The sequence below is a fragment of the Scyliorhinus torazame genome, chromosome 8, assembly GCF_047496885.1.
Source record: "Scyliorhinus torazame isolate Kashiwa2021f chromosome 8, sScyTor2.1, whole genome shotgun sequence".
Taxonomy (NCBI): Eukaryota; Metazoa; Chordata; class Chondrichthyes; order Carcharhiniformes; family Scyliorhinidae; genus Scyliorhinus; species Scyliorhinus torazame.
The window spans coordinates 73,440,723-73,456,041 of NC_092714.1; the positions used below are offsets into that span (position 1 = coordinate 73,440,723).

Sequence of the window (15,319 nt, forward strand, 5' to 3'; positions counted from 1 at the left end):
GCCTCGTTGGCTGCCGAAATAGGTGTGATAGATCAGAAGCAGTTAAAGGAGAAGGTGGAGGACTTGGAGAACCCGCTCCTGAAGGCAGAACCTCCTGAAGGCATTGAGGGAGCGCGTATGTGGCCAAGATGCTGGAGAAGTTGATGGGGGAAGGGGCCTTTGACTGGCCCCTTGAAATCGACTGAGCTCACGGCGCTGTTGAGGAAGCCGCAAGCGAATGAGCTGCAGAGGGCATTGGTGGTGCGTCTTTACTGGTTGCTGGACAAGGAGAATATACTGAGATGGGTGAGGCAGACAAGGAGATGTACCTGGGAGGGGAGTGAGCTTTGGGTGTTTCAGGTCCTGGGCGCGGACCTGGCGAAGAGGAGAACAGACTTTAATCGACTGAAGGCTGCCCTCTTTAAAAAGGGGGTGACGTTTGGGATGTTGTACCCGGCTCGCCTCAGGGTGTCATTAGTAGCCAAGAACATCATTATAATCTTTTGTCACAAGTAGGCTTACATTAACGCTGCAATGAAGTTACTGTGAAAACCCCCTAGTCACCACATTCCGGCGCCTATTCGGGTACACAGAGGGAGAATTCAGAATGTCCAAATTACCTAACAGCATGTCTTTCGGGACTTGTGGGAGGAAACAGGAGCACCCGGAGGAAACCCACGCAGACACTGGGAGAACGTACAGACACGACACAGATAGTGACCCAAGCCGGGAAATGAACTGGGACCCTGGAGCTGTGAAGCAACAGTGCTAACCATTGTGTTACCGCGCTGCCCCATTATTTTGGAACACCAGAGGAGGCTATGGAGGTTTTAAGAGACAATGGACTTGCAGAATAAGGAGAAGATGGGTGCTTTTTCTGTCCGTTTTTTCCTGTATCATTTATGTTGGTTGTTGGAGAACTTTTCTCCTTCGAGATGTTTTGTTGTGATTGAGAGTGAGTGCACCTTTTTTTTTCTCTATGTATTGTATGTGAGGTGCGCGAGGGGAGGGGAACCAGTGGGGGGTGTTAGGAGACTTGGGCCGGTGCTGCCAGTCTAGCTGGATGGGCTAGTTAACGGGAGTACAGTGGAGGGGTGATCAGTGTAGTAGAGGGGGATGGGGTAGTTCTGTTTAAGAGAAGGGGGAGGGGTGGTTTCTGACAAAGGTTTTGTTGCTGTGTCATAGCATGGGAGGGAGTGGTGACAGTGGACATCTGAGGGTAGGCCTGGAGGGTCACGTGGCATGGGCCGGAGTCTGGCCTAAGAAATGGGTATGGTTGATCGGGAGTGGTGTGGGGGGAGGCGGGCGGTGTGCCCTCCGACCAGGTTGGTCACATGGAACGTGAGGGGGCTGAATGGGCCAATTAAACATTCACATGTTTTCACGCACCTGAGGAGCTTGGAAGGAGGACGTGACCTTTTTACAAGAAACACAATTGAAGATCGGGGATCAGACGAGGCTAAGGAAAGGGTGTGTGGGGCAAGTCTTCCATTCGGCATTGGACATGAAGACGCGGGGGCTGGCTCCCACTAGCTGCTGGTAAATAAACGGGTGCCGTTTGAGGTGTGGGTATAGTAGAAGATTCGGGGGGGAAAGTTTGTGATGGTGAGTGGGAAGCTAGAGGGGATGCCAGTGGTCCTGATAAATGTTTATGCCCCAAATTGGGACGATGTGCAGTTTGAGGCGAGTGCTGGGGAAGATCCCGGACCTGGACTCGCACTGGTTATTTATAGGGAAGAACTTTAACACGTCATTGATCCAGGGCTAGACTGGCTGAGGTCGGGAGGGTGTCGGCGGTGGTGAAGGAGCTGAAGGGATCCATGGAGGTTTGAGAGGGCAAAGGCGTTTTCATACGTCTCCCATGTGCACGGTGTACTTTCGAATTAATTTTTTTTGTGGTAGGTACGACGATATTGGCAGGGGTGGTCAACTCTGGGTACTCGGCAATCATGGTTTCAGACCACGCGCCACATTGGGTGGACCTGCAAGTGGACCGGCGGGGGGGGGGGGCAGCACCCATAGTGGAGGCTGGGCGTAGGGTTGTTAGTGGATGAGGAGGTGTGTGAACGGGTGAGGGCCGCCATTCGGGGGTATGTGGAACTAAACGATACAGGTGAGGTTTCGGCCGCCATGCTGTGGGAGACACTCAAGGCAGTGATTAAGGGGGAGTTCATATTGATCCGGGTGCATAGGGAGAAGGATGAGCGAGCAGAGATGGCAAGGTTGGTGGATGAGATTCTGCGGGCAGACAGGCGAGGAGGCATTCGGAGGCGCAGAGGCAGGATTGTTGAAGGAGAGGCAGAAGCTTTAGATGGAGTTCAGACTTGTGACCACGGGGAAGGCAGTGGGGCAGTTGCGGAGGGCCAGAGGGGCAGTGTATGAGTATGGTGAGAAGGCTAGTAGGCTGATGGCCCACCAACTCGGGAAGCAGGAGGCGGCGAAGGAGATTGGAAAGATGAAGGACGATAAGGATGGAGTGGTATGGGACCCGGTGGGGGTGAACGGGCTTTTTGAGGAGTTTTACAGGAGGCTTTATAAATAGGAGCCCTTGATGGGGGGGGGGGGGGAATGCGGCGGTTCCTAGGCGGGTTGGAGTTCCCCAAGGTAGAGGAGGGGATGGGAGCATCCATTGGACTGGTGGAGCTGATGGAGGGTATGGGGACGATGCAGGCAGGGAAGGCCCTGGGCCCAGGTGGTTTCCTGGTAGAATTTTGTAAAAGGTTTTTGGGAGACCTGGGGCCCCTGCTAGTAAGGGCATTTAATGAAGTGAGGGAGAATGCCCCCCCACCCCCAATATTATTGCAGGCCTCAATATCTTAAATCTTGAAGAAGGGCAAGGATCCTTGGCAATGTGGGTCCTGCCGCCCAATATCACTGAATGTAGACGGCAAGTTGTTGGCAAAGATTTTGGCCTCACGGATTGAGGACTGTGTGCCGGAGGTAATCATAGAATTTACAGTGCAGAAGGAGGCCATTTGGACCATCGGGTCTGCACCGGCCCTTGGAATGAGCACCCTTCCCAAGCCCACACCTCCACCCCGTTCCCACACCTGCACCTTATCAACTAACCTTTTTTGGACACTTAAGGGCAATTTTTAGCATAGCCAATCCACCTAATCCACCGGAGCACCCCGAGGAAACTCACGCAGACACTGGGGGAATGTGCAGACTCTGCACAGACAGTGATCCAAGCCGGGAACTGAACCTGGGACCCTGGAGCTGTGAAGCAACTGTGCTAACTGTGATAGGGGAGGGCCAGACAGGGTTTGTAAAGAGGAGGCATCTGTCGGCTAATGTTAGACGTCTGTTGTTAGGCATCTGTTGAACATTATAATGATGCCCTTGGAGGGACGGTGTGTGGAGGAGCTATGGACGCAGAGAAGGTCTTTGATTGGGTGGAATGGGAATATTTGTGGTCAGTACTGAGACGGTTTGGGTTCGGGCAGGGGTGTGTGGACTGCCTCCAGTTGTATCAGGCAGCATGTGTAAGAACGAACCGGGTGAGTTTGGGATATTTCAGGCTGCATCGTGGAACAAGGCAGGGATGCCCACTCTCCCCATTGCTCTTTACCGTGCCAGTAGAGCCACCGGCAATGGCGCTTAGATCGTCAAGGGGTTGGAAAGGTATTGTGTGGGGACGGGAGGAGCATAGGATCTCACTATATGCGGACGACTTGCTGCTCTACATATCGGACCCATTGGGAAGTATTGGAGGGATCATGGATGTGTTGGTGGAATTTGGCCGGGTCTCTGGGTATAAGTTAAACAAGGGGAAGAGTGAGGTCTTTTCGATCCAGGCGAGGGGGCAAGAGAGGAGGTTGGGCCAGCTGCTGTTTCTGGTAATGGGGGAGAGTTTCAGGTGTCTGGGCATCCAAGTGGCGCGGGGATGGGAGCAATTACATAAATTGAATTTGACCTGGTTGGTGGAGCAAATGAAGGAGGATTTTAAGAGGTGGGAAGTGCTCCTGTTTTAATCGGGGCAGGTGCAGTCCGTGAAGATGACGGTACTCCCGAGGTTTCTTTTTGTGTTCCAGAACCTTCCGATTTTTATTTCAACGGCCTTCTTTAGGAAGATCAGTACATTGATCTCAGGGTTTGTATGAGTGGGGAAAGCCCCACGGGTGAAGAAGGTGCTGCTGGAGCGGGGGGTGGGGGGCTGACTGGCCTTGCCAAATTTAATGAATTAATACTGGGCAGCAAATATAGCCGTGGTACGGAAGTGGGTAGTGGGGGAGGGGTTGGTTTGGGAGCAGATGGAGGCAGTCTTGAAAAAGGGCACCAGCTTGGGAGCACTGTTGACGGTGCCTCTGCCATTCTTGCTGGCCAGGCACTCTACGAGTTTGGTAGTGGTGGCGGCCCTGAGGGTGTGTGGCCAATAGCAGCAGCACCTGAGGCTGGAGGGGCCTCAGTTTTGGTTCCAATTTGTGGGAATCACAAGTTTGCTCCGGGGGGGTGCTGACGCGGGGAACCAGGCCCGGTGGCAGGCAGGGATTGAGCGGTTCGGAGACCTATTCGTGGGGGGGCAGCTTCCTGAGCTTGGAGGGACTGGTAGAACATAGAACAGTACAGCACAGAACAGGCCCTTCGGCCCTCGATGTTGTGCCGAGCTTTGTCCGAAACCACAATCAAGCTGTCCCACTCCCTGTCATTCTGGTGTACTCCATATGCCTATCCAATAACCGCTTGAAAGTTCCTAAAGTGTCCGACTATCACAGCAGGCAGTCCATTCCACACTCTAACCACTCTCTAAGTGAAGAACCTACCTCAGACATCCCTCCTATATCTCCCACCCCGAACCTTATAGTTATGCCCCCTTGTACAGCTATATCCACCCGAGGAAATAATCTCTGAACGTCCACTCTATCTATCCCCCTCATCATCTTAAAAACCTCTATTAAGTCTCCGCTCATCCTCCTTCGCTCCAATGAGAAAAGACCTACTTACAGTTGCAAAACAATGTGAAGAAACAGGTGCCTCCTTTACTGGCCTGTCGAAAACTGGGTTGGTGAGGACAGGGTGTCTGAGATCTACAAAGAATTAATGGACTGGGAGGGCACCCCGAAAGGAGAAATTAAGCTGAAGTGGGAGGAAGAGCTGGGGAGGGCGCTGGAGGCTGGACTATGGGAGGAGGCTTTGAGAAGGGTGAATGTATCCTCCTCATGTGCTCGGCTTAGCCTCGTTCAAATTAAAGTATTCCACAGTGCCCATATGACAGTAGCCAGAATGAGCAGGGTTTTTGAGGGGGTGGAGGATAAGTGTGGGCGGTGCGCGAGAGGGCTTGCGAACCGTATCTACATGTTTTGAGCCTGTCCGAAGCTGGAGGGATTTTGGTGTGGGTTTGCTGATGTGACGTCTGAGGTGCTGAGGATGAAGGTGGTCCAGAGTCCAGAATTGGCAATGTTTGGAGTGTTGGAAGACCCGGGAGTCCAGGGGGTGAGAGAGGCCGACGTTTTGGCCTTTGCCTCTCTAGTAGCCTGGAGACGGATCCTGTTGGGATGGAGGGACTCGGACCCGCCAAAGCCGGGGGTTTGGGTGATCGACCTCGCAGAGTTCCTCAGGCTGGAAAAAAAAATCAAAGTTTGCCTTGAGAGGGTTGGTGGAGGGGTTTGCCCGGAGATGGAAACAGTTTATCGACTTCTTCCAGGATGGTTAAGTCAGCAGGTGGAATGGGGGGCGGGGGGTTTAGAAAAGGAGGCAAGGTGGATGGGGCACAGCAGGGAGGGTGGGGCGCGGGCGTGTTGGTTATTTATTTGTTATGAGATTTCCTGTACTCTTTTGGTTTTGGTTGTGTTTGATGTATATATGTATATTTTATATATATTGCCTTAATAAAAACAGTTTTTAAAAAAGAATGTGGGAGACCAGCTAGAAGTATATTGGAATAGTCAAGTCTCGGGATCACAGGCACAATGAGTAGGGTAATGTTACGAAAGTGGAAATAGGCAATCTTAGTAATGGTATGAATATGTGACTCTCTTAATATTTCTATGATTTACTTTAAATGTAAACCTCCTGATTATTGACTCTCTGCAATGGAAATATGCCGTGCCTGTCCACAGCAGGCCCCTCAATTTTATACACCTTAATTAAATCTCCTGTTAGCTTCCTCCAGCCCAAAGAAAAAATCCCAGCCTTTCAAATCTTTCTTCATATCTAAAATCCTCTATTCCTGGAAACATTCTCATAAATCTCTTCTGTACCTGCACTAGTGTGATCACATCCTTTCTGTAACCGGGGACTAGAACTGTACCCAGTACTGTTGCTGCAGTCCAACTAATGCTTTATACAGTTTGAGCATAACCTCCCTGCATGTACATTCAATGCCTTGGTTAATAAAAGAAAGTTTCCCATAAACACCTGTCTAAACCACCTTTTCTACTTGTCTGTCCATCTTCGGGGATTTATGTACCCAGATTGCTCTCTTCCTCTATACTTTTCAGAATCCTACCATTTATTGTTATGCCCGTTCCTTGTTTGTCTTCCCCAAATACATTACTTCACATGTCTCTGGATTGAATTCTGTTTGCCACTTTTCTGCCCACCTGACCAGTCCATTGATTATTCAGATGATTCTGACTCACATAGGCACCTAGCCTATGATACTGAAGTGTGATACTAACATTTTCCATTACATTTGTTTTAAAGAACACAAATCATACCCAGCATATCTTTCTCAACAGCTGAACATTTATCTTTGCAGTCTATGAGCGGCACGGTAGCACAGTGGGTCGCACTGTTGCTTCAAAGCTCCAGGGTCCCAGGTGCGATTCCCGGCTTGGGTCACTGTGGAGTCTGCACGTTCTCCCCGTGTCTGCGTGGGTTTCCTCCAGGTGCTCCAGTTTCTTCCCACAAGTCCAGAAAGACTTGCTGTTGGGTAATTGGATATTCTAGATTCTCCCGCTGTGTACCTGAACAGGCGCCGGAATGTGGCGACTAGGGGCTTTTCACAGTAACGTCTTTGCACTGTTAATGTAAGCGTACTTGTGACCATAAAGATTATTATTATTGTTGTTGTATGTGAGTTACTTGCGTTTGCCTAAACAACAACAAAATAATTGCGTAAAGTGTGTTGAGATGCTTTGACACTGTGTGCACTATATAAATGTGTTCTCAGTGTATAGAAATCAAAATCTGCTTGGTGATCACAACAATGGAAGGTGCTGAGCTGAGATAAAGTAGTCCCCGTGGGAAAGGAGGAAAACCCATCATTTGTTTTGCACTAAACATTCTAGTCTTTCGCATTTTTTGGAGCAGGGCTGTGATTGGTGTGTCACCTGTGGATGAAAGTAGAGGGAGTTGTCTGTCAAATTGAAAGGAAAGATTGAGGCAGTTGTATGGTGGGATCATATCCTCTCGCATCTGGAACCCATTGCAATCTGCCTGAGAATAAAAGTTGATTTGCTCACTATAAGAATCAAATGCAATCTGGGCAGTATCAATCCAGTTCCCAATATGCACACAACAAATGTGTTTCCTATTTGGACAGATTAATCGTACTTGGACTAGAAGTGTGGGAATTTGAATATCCCAGTCATGGGCAGTGTTTGCCTTGCAGAGGCCTACTTTAAAAGCCATGGCTCTTCTCAGAGTCCTGTGCAGTTGTCTGCTAACACAGCAGTTTGAAAGGCTGGAGGACTAACACACCAGTTTGAAAGGCTGGAGATAACACAATTTAGTTCTAATTGCTAATTCCCATAATTTGAACTTGCAGGTAGATGTTAACCAAGAAGAGCAAAGGATTCTCTAGAATGATCTTCACCCAAAAGTTAAGCTGCCTCTTCAAATCCTGACTGAGCCACTGCATAAATTCCAGCATTTGTTATTTTAGCTGCAAAACTGAGTTCTAACTAGCCTAAATTTTTTTAACCTTTCAATTTTAGAGTTAATTCTTAAATTAATGGGACCTCAGTGCTGCCCAGTGGGGCATGAATGCTGAGAAAGAGGGAGAAATTCCCCAACAGCTTAATCCTAACTAACTCATACTCTCTCATATTCTAATTCTGTGTTGGTGATTTAAAATTACGATTGACTGGACGGCATGGTGGCGCAGTGATTAGCTGCCTCACGTTGCCGAGAACTCGGATTTGATCCCGACCCCGGGTCACTATCCGTGTGGAGTTTGCACATTCTCCTCGTGTCTGCATGAGTCTCACCCCCAAAACCCAAAGATGTGCAGGCAGGTGGATTGGCCACACTAAATTGCCAGTCAATTGGAAAAAAAATTAAATAAATAAATTATGATTGAGTGAAGAGTTAAAGGATGGTGGAGCAGAGCAATGATTCTTTAAAATAAAATATAAAATATTCAAACCATTCCAGCAAATTTTTCATTATTACAGAAACAAAATTGTTTGGAATTATGTCCTTCCCTCCCCTAGCACATCCAAAGACAGAACCCTATCCAAAAGCGAAAGCACTGGCACCTGGGGAAATGAAGGAAGCTCCTTAGGCACAAAGTCACGGACCTGCCGTTATCTAAATACATTCCCTCTTGGAAGCTGGAACTGCTCTGAAATCTCTTCTAACCCTGCAAACCTACCTCCAAAATCAGGGGTGGGATTCTCCGTAATCGGCGCGATGTCCGCCAACCGGCGCCAAAAACGGCGCGAATCAGTCCGGCATCGCGCTGCCCCAAAGGTGCGGAATTCTCCGCATCGTGAGGGGCCGAGCCCTCACCTTGAGGGGCGAGGCCCGCGCCGGAGTGATTTCCGCCCCGCCGGCTGGCGGGAAAGGCCTTTGGCGCCCCGCCAGCTGGCGCGGAAATGACTTTGCCGTGCGACGCATGCGCGGGAGCGTCAGCGGCCGCTCACGGCATCCCCACGCATGCGCAGTGGAGGGGGTCTCTTCCGCCTCCGCCATAGTGAAGACCATGGCGAAGGCGGAAGAAAAAGAGTGCCCCCACGGCACAGGCCCGCCCGCGGATTGGTGGGCCCCGATCGCGGGCCAGGCCACCGTGGGGGCACCCCCGGGGCCAGATCGCCCCGCGCCCCCCCCCCCCCCAGGACCCCGGAGCCCGCCTGCGCCACCTTGTCCCGCCGTTCGAAAGGTGGTTCAATCCACGCCAGCTGGCGTGGGTTGACAGCGGCGGGACTTCGGCCCATCGCGGACCGGAGAATCGCTGGGGGTGGGCCCGCCGACTGGAGCGATTTCCGCCACCGGCGCCACGCGATTCCCGCCCCGCCCCTGCCGAATCTCCGGTGGCGGCGAATTCGGGACACTGTGGGGGCGGGATTCATGCCGGCCCCCGGCGATTCTCCGACCCGGTGGGGGGTCGGAGAATCGCGCCCCAGGTCTCAAACTCTCTAGCCCCTTCGTCTCCCATGCCCTGGAGATTGAGAAACGGCACAAACCTATGATTCCTACAGATCTGCGGCAACATCGACATAGTGCCTAACTTAAAATGCTGTCTAAATTGGTTCCAAATTCCAGGAGGCTATTACCACTGGGCTCAACGACCATCTCACTGGAAAGAACAGGAGAGTGGCGGCAACAAGAGCCCTCAAGCTCATTCCTGTACAACAGGCCTCCTCCCTCTGCCCTCATATAGAGTCCAGCTCCTTAAACCACCCCCGTATCTTATCAATGTTTGCTGCCCAGTAATAACACAGCAGGTAGTACCAATCACCCCAACTGCCTATTCAACTGCAAAAAAAGCCCTATTCACCTGGGGGATCGTGCCTGCCCAAATAAAAGTAGTTATTAACTTATTTACCCTACCTTAGAAAGCTTTAGAAAAAAAGACTGGGAGGCACTGAAACAAAAACCTTGGAAGAATATTCATTTTTACAATCTGGACTCTTCTGTCAAAGGAAGGACAGTCCACCTGTTCAAATCCGCCTTCACCTCCTCTACCAGACTGCCAAAGTTAAGTTTATGGAGAGAGGCCCAATCGTGAGCCACCCGAATTCCCAGATACCGGAAACCATCCTGGCTTGACAAAACGGTAGCCTCCCCCAATCAGCTCCCCTCCCCAGGGAGGGGTTCACAGGAAAAAAAATAATTTTAGTCAAGGTTTAACTTATACCCAGAGAAGGAACCAAACTTTTTGAGCATCACCATTATCTCCACCACATTGTAGAGAGGATCCGTAATGTACAACAACAAATCTTCCGCACACAGGGACACCCTATGCTTTCTCCCTCCCTGCTCTAACCCCCTCCACCTAGAAGATGATCTCAGCACAATGGCCAGTGGCTCGATTGCTAAAGCAATCAGCAGTGGGCATAATGGATACCCCTGCCTCGTACGCCTGTTCAATCAGGAGCTCAGGGCATTGATGTGAATACTCGCAGTTGGAGCCCGATACAAAAGACTAACCCAGGATATAAATTGCGACCCAAAATCAAATTGCTCCATAACCTCAGAAAGGTACCTCCACTCAACCCGATCTACGCTTTCTCCGCGTCCATCGAGATAATCACCTCTATCTCAGCCCCTGAGGAGGGCGACAGCGCCACGTTCAAGAGTCTCCTAATGTTGTCTGACAGTTGCTGACCTTTGCCAAACCCTGTCTGTTGCTCTGAAACCACCCCTGCCAAACAAACCTCAAACGAGTTGCCAGTGCCTTAGCCAACGGTTTCGCATCTACATTTAACAGAGAAATAGGTCAGTATGGCCATTCCTTTATCAAGATCAAGTAGGGAGATGCCTGTGCCAGCTTGACCGATAGCGCCCTCTGAGACAATGAGTTGTTGAACATCTCCAACACAGGTGCAGCCAGCAGCCCAGCAAACTACTTCTAAAACGCGACCGGGAATCCATCCAGACCGGGTGCCTTGCCCGTCTGAGTTAGACTAATACATCTCAAAATCTCCTCCTGCCCAATCAGTGCCTCCAACTCCTCCTACCCAATCAGTGCCTCCAACTCCTGCTTCCTATCCCATTCCACCTCCTGACAGGTCAACTCATCTAAAAATTGTACCATTGTTGATTGCTCCTCCGGAGGTTCAGACTGATATAGCCCACAGTAAAAGGTCTCAAACACCTCATTTACCTTCTCTGGGTCAGAAACCATGCCCCCTTCCGAGTCCCTGATGTGAACTATTTCCCAGGAGGCAGCCTGCCACCTCAGCTGGTGAGCTAACAAGTGGCTTGACTTCTCCCCATACTCATAAAATGTCCCCCTGGTGCAACAAAGCTGGCTCACTGCCTTCTCCTTTAACAATAACTCAAAGTCCATCTGTAACTTATTTTTCTCTGCCAAAAACTCCAGAGTTGGGGGTACTTGAATATTGGTGGCCAACCTCCAAAGTAGAGTCCATCAATCTGTCTCCCCATCATTCCATCACTATATGACTTACATGAAATTAACCCCCCCACCAAATAACTGCCTTCAATGTTTTCCAGAGCCTGGAGGACGAGTTATTCAACTCCACATACTCCCTAATGGCAGAGGATATCAACTCCCAAAATCCCTTCTCCGCAAGCAACGCCTTGTCCAACTGTTACGGGGGTTGCTGAGAGCGGCTCTTAATAACATTGGCCTGTACAACATGCTCAATATGACTTTTAATTCTATTACATAGGTAACTTAAGTCCTTTGAGCAAGAAGATTAAGACAGTGATGAAGTCTGACATGACTGAAGTGTGCCAACCACAGACATCCATTAAGCTTTCACAAAACACCATCAATTTGTATAGTAAGTGCTGCATGAATATTTAAATGTTTTATTAATTTTGTTGGAACATTTAATTTGCCTGCAAAAATGCAAAGTTTAATCTGGCAAATATGCTGAATATTTTTGACCTGTATTAAACTACAACGTACACAAGTGTGACTTCAATGGAGAAAAAATGGACATGATGTAAAACAGTGTGCAAATTCAGTATTGCCTTTTCCATGCTTTCGCTGAAGGTCAATTTTAACTTTGTGTTTCTTTTTTGAAGCTAGAAATCAACAAGGATATTCCAATTTGCAAGTTCCCAGGTCAAAAAAACATTATAAAGTAGACTTAAAAAGTCTTAAAAAGGCAAAACTTCACTATGCCAGCAGAATAGTAATACTTCTGCCCTGATAAACAGCACATTAGCCAATTTATCATCATTCTTATGGAAGATGTGATAATTACTTAAAATGTAAAATAAACTAGAACAATAGAATTGTCTTAATGATACATGCTACTGAAAGTATTGATCCAAATCATAATAGGTCCATGGTGTTGGTGAGGCATGACCAGCACAAGTAATATCCCTGAAATAGTTGTAAATCAGGAATTGGAAGGATGGGAAGAACTCTGGAAAATTACAATCACCAGGGAACTAGTACTGAGAAAATTGTTGGAACTGCAGGCTGACAGGCCCCAAAGTCTTGATGGGATTCATCATAGGGTTTTTGAAAAAATGGCAACAAGTTAATTAATGCATTAGTTTTAATTTTCCAAAACTCCCTAGATTCGGGGAAGATTTTAATCGGGGAAGATTGGAAAAGAGTGAACATAACTCCTTTATTCAAAAAGGGAGGGAGACAGAAAGCTGGAAATTGCAGGCCAGTTAGCTTCACATCTGAAGCATAGGGAAAATTATTAAAGACATTATAGCAGGGCACTTGGAAAAATTCACGGTAATCAACATGGTTTTGAGAAAGGTGAACACCTGTTTAACCAATTTTTTTGGACTTTGAAGAAGTAACATATGCTGTGGATAAAGGGGAACTGGTGGATGTACTGTTATTTAGATTTCCACAGGACATTTGATAAGGTGCCATAATTAAAAGTTATTATGAAAAATAAAAGCTCATGGTGTAGGGGGTAACATAATGGCATCGATAGAAGATTTGCGAGCTAACAGGAAACCGAGTGCAGGCTAAAATGGGTCTTTTTCTGGTTGTTAAAATGTCGTGAGTGGTGTGCCACAGTGCTGTGGCCTTCACTTTTTACAATTTATATAAATTATTTGAGTGAAGGGACCAAAGGTATGACAACTAAATTTGCTGATGACGCAAAAATAGGTTGGATAGTAAGATGTGAAGATGACTCGAGGAGGCTACAACGGGATATAGATGGGTTAAGTGAATGGGAAAAGACCTGGAAAATGGAGTATAATGTGGGAAATTGTGAACTTGTCCATTTTGGCAGTAAAAATATAAAACAAAATATATTATCTAAATGGTGAGAGATTGCAGAGCCCTGTGATCTGAGTGTCCTACTTTACGAATCGCAAAAGGTTAGTATGCGATACAACAAGTAATTAAGAAAGGGCAGCACGGTGGCGCAGTGGTTAGCACTGCTGCCTCACGGCACCAAGGACCTGGGTTCGATCCCGGCCCTGGGTCACTAGCCGAGTGGAGTTTGCACATTCTCTCCGTGTCTGCATGGGCCTCATCCCCACAATCCAAAGATGTGCAGGATAGAACATAGAACATCGAAAATACAGCACAGAACAGGCCCTTCGGCCCACGATGTTGTGCCGAACCTTTGTCCTAGATTAATCACAGATTATCATTGAATTTACAGTGCAGAAGGAGGCCATTCGGCCCTTTGAGTCTGCACCGGCTCTTGGAAAGAGCACCGTACCCAAACTCAACATCTTCACCCAACACCAAGGGCAATTTGGACATTAAGGGCAATTTATCATTGGCCAATTCACCTAACCCGCACATCTTTGGATTGTGGGAGGAAACCGGAGCACCCGGAGGAAACCCACGCAGACACGGGGAGGACGTGCAGACTCCGCACAGTCAGTGACCCAAGCCGGAATCGAACCTGGGACCCTGGAGCTGTGAAGCAATTGTGCTATCCACAATGCTACCGTGCTGCCCTTGAGAACAAATAAATCTACACTATATCATTTTCCCGTAATCCATGTACCTATCCAATAGCTGCTTGAAGGTCCCTAATGTTTCCGACTCAACTACTTCCACAGGCAGTGCATTCCATGCCCCCACTACTCTCTGGGTAAAGAACCTACCTCTGATATCCCTCCTATATCTTCCACCTTTCACCTTAAATTTATGTCCCCTTGTAATGGTTTGTTCCATCCGGGGAAAAAGTCTCTGACTGTCTACTCTTATCTATTCCCCTGATCATCTTATAAACCTCTATCAAGTCGCCTCTCATCCTTCTCCGTTCTAATGAGAAAAGGCCTAGCACCCTCAACCTTTCCTCGTAAGACCTACTCTCCATTCCAGGCAACATCCTGGTAAATCTTCTTTGCACCTTTTCCAAAGCTTCCACATCCTTCCTAAAATGAGGCGACCAGAACTGTACACAGTACTCCAAATGTGGCCGTACCAAAGTTTTGTACAGCTGCATCATCACCTCACGGCTCTTAAATTCAATCCCTCTGTTAATGAACGCGAGCACACCATAGGCCTTCTTCACAGCCCTATCCACTTGAGTGGCAACTTTCAAAGATGTATGAACATAGACCCGAAGATCTCTCTGCTCCTCCACATTGCCAAGAACTCTACCGTTAACCCTGTATTCCGCATTCATATTTGTCCTTCCAAAATGGACAACCTCACACTTTTCAGGGTTAAACTCCATCTGCCACTTCTCAGCCCAGCTCTGCATCCTATCTATGTCTCTTTGCAGCCGACAACAGCCCTCCTTACTATCCACAACTCCACCAATCTTCGTATCGTCTGCAAATTTACTGACCCACCCTTCAACTCCCTCATCCAAGTCATTAATGAAAATCACAAACAGCAGAGGACCCAGAACTGATCCCTGCGGTACGCCACTGGTAACTGGGATCCAGGCTGAATATTTGCCATCCACCACCACTCTCTGACTTCTATCGGTTAGCCAGTTCGTTATCCAACTGGCCAAATTTCCCACTATCCCATGCCTCCTTACTTTCTGCATAAGCCTACCATGGGGAACTTTATCAAATGCCTTACTAAAATCCATGTACACTACATCCACTGCTTTACCTTCATCCACATGCTTGGTCACCTCCTCAAAGAATTCAATAAGATTTGTAAGGCAAGACCTACCCCTCACAAATCCGTGCTGACTATCCCTAATCAAGCAGTGTCTTTCCAGATGCTCGGAAATCCTATCCTTCAGTACCCTTTCCATTACTTTGCCTACCACCGAAGTAAGACTAACTGGCCTGTAATTCCCAGGGTTATCCCTAGTCCCTTTTTTGAACAGGGGCACGACATTCGCCACTCTCCAATCCCCTGGTACCACCCCTGTTGACAGTGAGGACGAAAAGATCATTGCCAACGGCTCTGCAATTTCATCTCTTGCTTCCCATAGAATCCTTGGATATATCCCGTCAGGCCCGGGGGACTTGTCTATCCTCAAGTTTTTCAAAATGCCCAACACATCTTCCTTCCTAACAAGTATTTCCTCGAGCTTACCAATCTGTTTCACACTGTCCTCTCCAACAATAT

The 15,319-nt window shown here is 48.4% G+C and overlaps 1 protein-coding gene across 3 annotated transcripts in view; it reads left to right on the top strand.

Moving 5' to 3' along the window:
• slc35a5 (solute carrier family 35 member A5) overlaps positions 1-15,319 on the top strand; it is a 100,824-nt gene that overhangs the window by 8,338 nt on the left and 77,167 nt on the right. For 2 of the 3 annotated variants that reach the window (XM_072513826.1, XM_072513827.1), the window contains exon 2: positions 11,505-11,618. The exons of the other annotated variant lie outside the window; for it this stretch is intronic. The gene's annotated coding sequence lies outside the window, so the exon portion shown is untranslated. The remainder of the gene's footprint in view (positions 1-11,504; positions 11,619-15,319) is intronic. 3 annotated transcript variants of the gene reach the window in all.